This window comes from Poecilia formosa, unplaced genomic scaffold (assembly GCF_000485575.1).
Source record: "Poecilia formosa unplaced genomic scaffold, Poecilia_formosa-5.1.2 Scaffold323, whole genome shotgun sequence".
Classification (NCBI taxonomy): domain Eukaryota; kingdom Metazoa; phylum Chordata; class Actinopteri; order Cyprinodontiformes; family Poeciliidae; genus Poecilia; species Poecilia formosa.
In genome coordinates this window covers 535,185-540,940 of record NW_006800262.1, presented here as the reverse complement: position 1 = coordinate 540,940, position 5,756 = coordinate 535,185, and the positions used below count along the sequence as shown (strand labels likewise).

The window sequence follows — 5,756 nt, the reverse complement described above, 5'->3', positions numbered from 1 at the left end:
ATATATATATATAGAGAGAGAGAGAGAGAGAGAGAGAGAGAGAGAGAAAGAGAGAGAGAGCGCTAGATATATATACATATACACACACACATACATATAATATATATATATATATGAGATTATCTGAATATATACATAATGTGTGTGTGAATAAATTGCATCTTTGGTTGTATCTTGCAAAACATGTCATACTTTAAAATATTGTATTCCACCAAAATTATTTAAATATGCTTAACTATACGTTCCTATACATGCAGTTTTAATAGCTGTATCCCTAAAATTTAAATATGTGACAATGTGATTACTATTCAGCTTGTTATGATCTATTAAATGCGCTGACACTTTATTGTGCCTGCCAAATATATGACGCTGAGTGATTTTGTAAGTGTTAATATCTCTGAAACTCCACATTTCTGTAATTGAGGCTTGTTGTTAAGAGTTGTAGTAAAAATGTATTCATTCATTCCATTCCTCATTGTTATGTTTTTTGTTTGTTATGATCCAGAGACCGACACTGGCTGTAGTACTCAGAGACTGAAGACTATCCGATGCAGTAGAGGAGCATGTTGGTGTCTCCGGCCAAACTTCACTAACAGCCCAACAACCTGAAGACAATCTGTTAGTGATGGACATCTCTCTGGTGGAGTGCAGAGAGGAACTGTCTCTTATCAACAGAAATATAAATTGGCTCAGAAATGATGGATCTGAATATCAGGTTGGTCTGTTATGTAATGTACATATCTGGTAATCTACCTGTTAAAAGAAAATGTGCTCCATCATATTACATGAACTGCATGCATTGATACAGGCTTTACTTTCTCCACCTTGTACTTTGAACAATTTCATGCATATTGTATTGAAGAAAAATGTATTAAGCATACTGTTTTGTATTGCACAGCTGATATGTTAGACCTTTTAATAAGCAATATGTGAATGAAAGCGACATGTGAAACATGCACATTATTCCATGTTGTAATATGTTTTGTAATTATGGTGCACATTTTAAAATAAATGCATTTGAGAAAATAATTGCCTCTTTATTAAATGTTTATTTTCCAAATAATTTTTAAAAGTTCAAAACAATAAAGTACCTATTTAATATTAATTACAAATAACTCTTAAGAAGTTAAAGGAGTACTCTGTGAGAGTTAATATTAAGATCTAACACTGATTAGTGTTAGTAAGTGTTAAATTATGAACTCCAGCAGATTTGATATTTGACACTTTATAAGAGTTAAGGTACTAACTTTTATAACTCTTATGCTAAGCAAGTCAGTCACTGCTCTCCCTATGCATTGCTATTGTTCTACACCCAATAGAATGTCTGGATATTATTTTTTATTTTTCTTCCATCACCGTTAATGCAACCCGTACCGCTGCGTGCACTTTTATAAAAGTGGTATCAAAACGTTCAGCTTGATCCCGAGAAGGGAGCTATTACTTTTAGTGGGATGCTGAGTTAAAATGACGACATAAATTGAGAAAAACGAGAAAAATCGAGGCTGAGTGTCTCACAGAATCACTAAGATTTCTCTCTGAAACACACACACAGGACAGTGGAGGTCTCACTCCAAAACTCTTTTTAACTCCCTCTCACAGGCACAAATAGCGGCCTATTGATCTCAAAGTTGGTCATGACATAGATACACATGCCTGCTCCTGTAAAATGTTTTCAAAATTTTGCTAGGGCTTATGGTTTTTTGTCAGGGTTCTGACAAAAAACCATAAGCCTATACTTGTGAGGCTGGGTGTCTCACAAGTATAGAAACTCTGTCTCCAGCACCCTGTCTGACAGAGAGCCAGCCCAGGTGCAGATAATTAATTACCATAGCAACGAGTTCCAGACAGAGGCAGTCTCACAATGCATTGTGGGAATAATACATATTTCCTGTGACTATTCATATTTTGCTTACATAAAATTATTATTTGTCTGAATTTTTGAGTGTAAATTAAAATCCTTAGTATGAAGATTGAATTTTTTTTTAAAATAAACAATTGAATTTTTTTTTAAAATAAACAATTACCCACTGTCTTCATGTTCTTTTATTTTGGACCGTGAGTGAGAACCACATGTACGAAGCTTATAGTCGTCAGTCTCAGAGTGAGTTTCACTGTTCTTGGGATTAGCCATTGTAAAGTAGTTGTGAACCGTCTTATCTGTAGCACTGTGATTATGAATCTGGTAAACTCTTCAGTCATTGCACTCTAGTGGTTGATCATGCATGTCAGACTTGCATGGATTTATTCCTCAGGGCAAATCTGAAACTCTGGGTCCAAAGTGATGGGCACACTTCTTCAGGTCCCATTTAAATTTCTTCAGAAATTTTCTAGTTTTGTTATATTAGTTTTGCATGTTTCTTGTGAAGAGCTCAAATAGGATGGTGTTTACAGCAGTGTGTTCAGGTTGTTGGGCTCTCAGGCTCTGGTCTGCTCTCTCGTTCCCATACACTCGTTCTTTCAGGCTGAATACAGAAGCGATTCCATGGAAATAACTCAGGGAGGCTCCTTTATTTACCATCCGTCTCCCCCCGGTAGTTTTAGGCAGAAGAAGCTGATCCAGAGTGATGTGGAGGCTGCAAACTTTGCTGTGCGGCGTTAGCTTTAACTGGTAGCGACAAATATTTACACGCCACTATCTTCTTAATTCTTCTTAATTGCTTGGAAATTAATGAAAACTTAATTTGTTGATGTTCCATTATATATGGAAGACAACAATATTCATAGTATTGCTTTTTTTTGCGTCTGAAATAGGACTTTGTCTTTTCTAGCTGTCATGGAAACTCAAAGCGGAAACAAGTGAGCCGCATTTGCTCATGCAGATGTGACATCAACGCCGTACATGCAAAGAGCCCATTGTTAAGGTTAAAATAATCCACCTCTCAGTATTAACAAAATACATTTATTTAGCATAATTTCTTCTGTACCCCTGTTGGCCCCCATCTAGATCCGCCCCTGGGCAGAAGGTCTGTGTCTGACATTAATAATACATTAAATGACCACTGAACACTGATTTAATAAAAGATGCTAACATTTCTTAATAAAACAAACAGAAAACCCTAACAAACATTTTTAAAGTATACAATATTTATGCATTTACTGTTAATCTCTTAGTATGATTTGTTCTTTAAATGACCATTTATATGATTTTGGCTGATATTATTATACATTTAATAAGCAAATAATCAAACCATACCAGTCTACTAAAAGCACAATAAGAAACTGAATTATTAATAAAATGTTCTGTACCATATCAGTCTCAGGAGATGAGTGAGGAATAAGGAGATGCTGATGTCTGTTTTTTAGGCTCTGATACATTGTTGATGTTACTATTATAAAATAATTTGCAATTAAGAATTAGCAAAGCTCAATGTAATTTTCACAGGTGGCAGAGCGTTGTTGGTAGCAGCTGCTGAAGGTAACTAAAAAGTTACTTTTAATGTAACTTAGTTAGTTTCCAAATCAAGTAATCAGTAATCTAACTAAGTTACTTTTCAAGGAGTAATCATCAAAATGGGGATATGTTAGAAGAAATAATTTATGTTTAGAACTCAGTATGTCTGAATGATGGGAGTGGAACCAGAATTAATTTTAGAGATAATAGTGTTAGCAAATGGTTTAACATTAGTTTCAAGTTCTTTAGCAGGGAAAGCGAAAGGAGGTTGGTGCCCTGGTGAACAATAGTTACTAAACAATGTACTAAAGTTACTAAGAAATGCAATAAAGCTTTCAAATTATTAAAAAGAAATCACAGCTTTCAGAATTTGAATAAATACAAGAATCTACAAAGAAATGATCATCCAACATTAGAGGTGCTTAAACATGGCTGGGAAAAGAAAAAGAAAAAATTAAAGAGCTTTGGATGGATGAAATCCATTTAGACCAATGAAATATGTCAGGCAGTTCCATTACAAACAATACCACCTTGGATGCTTCCTAATGCTAAGGTAGATTTTTTTTCAATATTAGAAAACAAGAACAAATGTAAATATCTTATTATGAATAAACATATAGTTAAAGATTTCAGTCCTATAACTATGTACGGATACACACAGATGCTTCAAAAACACAGCTAACAAGATAGGGACAGCATTTATTGCACCGCAGTTTCTAATTAAAGTAGGAAAAGGGTGTCTCAGTTTATACAGGAGAAATGCTTGCTGAACTGCTAAAAGTTCACCCACTGAACTTTTAGCAGTTCAGTGGGTGGAAGAAGTAAGACTATTAAAATCAATAATTTGTTCATTACGGGCCAGTTTGGAAGATTCAGATAGTAGACCAGATATATTAATTGAAATACAACAAAACACTTTATAGAATTAATATGATGGGTTTACAGTAAATTTTACATGGGTTCTAGCACATCTTGGGGATAAGGAGAATGAAATGGCAGACGGGCTGGCTAAAGAGAGCACTAATCGCATATTGGTTGATATTAATGTTAGTTTCAGTATAACATAAATAAAAAGTATAATAACACAAAAAATGAAGGAGAGGTCACAAAAGTTAAGGGTACAAGAAATGAAAGAACGGTGGTTTTAGGGAAATATGATTGTGGAGAAGATGAGACAATAAAACATGTTATTTTGTGTTGCAGGAATTACTTTTGATTTATTTAAGAAATATTCAGGAAGCAGAGGATATCAGGCTATATTTGATTTTTGAAACATTGTAAGTTGCATAATAGGATCTTTTTTATGCCATGTGGTCCCCACTCCTTACCGGTTGATGGCAGTAATGCTCAAGTATTTTTTTTATTTTATTTTATTTTATTTTTTTGTCAGAAGAAGAAGAAGAAGAAGAAGAAGAAGAAGAAGAAGAAGAAGAAGAGTTCTTAACGTTGACGACAGTACTTGGAGGGTGAGTAAAATAAAATTTTGAAGCGGAAATGTTTCCATCTTTAAACTAATAAATAGGTGAACCACGGCTTTTCCAGACTACATGAAGACAACAGAAATGAGTAGGAAAACCGCGAGATTTTTCAGGAGGAAAACTTAATTATTTAACAAACCGGTGTTCTGATTACTTGTGCTTCCTCGTCAGGTTTTCCTACCTTATTGCATCTAGACTGCTATGTCTAAATGTCGGTGCGACCTTTCGAAAACCGCTACCGTCAAATACCTTAGTAGTTAGTGTCAATGTTAAATACTGATTGTCGATTATTATATTTAAGTGGCGTTTAGCAGTAACAACGTAGCATTTGAAAAATATGTGAATGACGAAATCTTTTTTAAAAGCACCTGAATTCCTGTTTAAAAATACCTGCTTGTGTAAATGCACTAAAATCCTTCCTGGGAATATGCAAAGCTAGTACATTTAGATGCACTAAAATATAAAAAATATAATTATATTAGAATCCTACACGTCTATGGTAGCACATGTTGATCTAGCAAAACTCTATCAAAATGTCCTACCTGGTAAATACGCATAGACATTAATACGTAGACGCCTCATGGAGCGGGTCGTCCCGTTGCAGCGATACGTAATCGCGTCCGCCATATTGAATGTGGCATCTCTGCCAGTAAGCTAATACAAATGAATGGACCGAACTTCAGAAAATGCCATTCCACAAAGTATTTTTAGCTAATGTTCGTCATCGACCCACTCACATATAAACGTGAATATATTTGGAAATTAAACAATGACCAAAGACAACATTTGTGACTTTTCATTATAATTGTAATTTCTCAATAAAGAAAAAAAATGTGAACCTATAATACAATTGATTTTGATAAATCGTTTTTATATATATACAGTAA

General features: G+C 34.3%; 1 protein-coding gene across 2 annotated transcripts in view; it reads left to right on the top strand.

Moving 5' to 3' along the window:
• Window positions 1-4,761: 4,761 nt before the first annotated feature.
• The window catches only part of ftsj1 (FtsJ RNA 2'-O-methyltransferase 1), a 15,874-nt gene continuing 14,879 nt past the window's right edge, over window positions 4,762-5,756 (top strand). Inside the window, exon 1 of one of the 2 annotated variants that reach the window (XM_016661333.1) lies at window positions 4,762-4,857. The gene's annotated coding sequence lies outside the window, so the exon portion shown is untranslated. The remainder of the gene's footprint in view (window positions 4,858-5,756) is intronic. The other variant, XM_007573279.2, reaches the window with a different exon arrangement.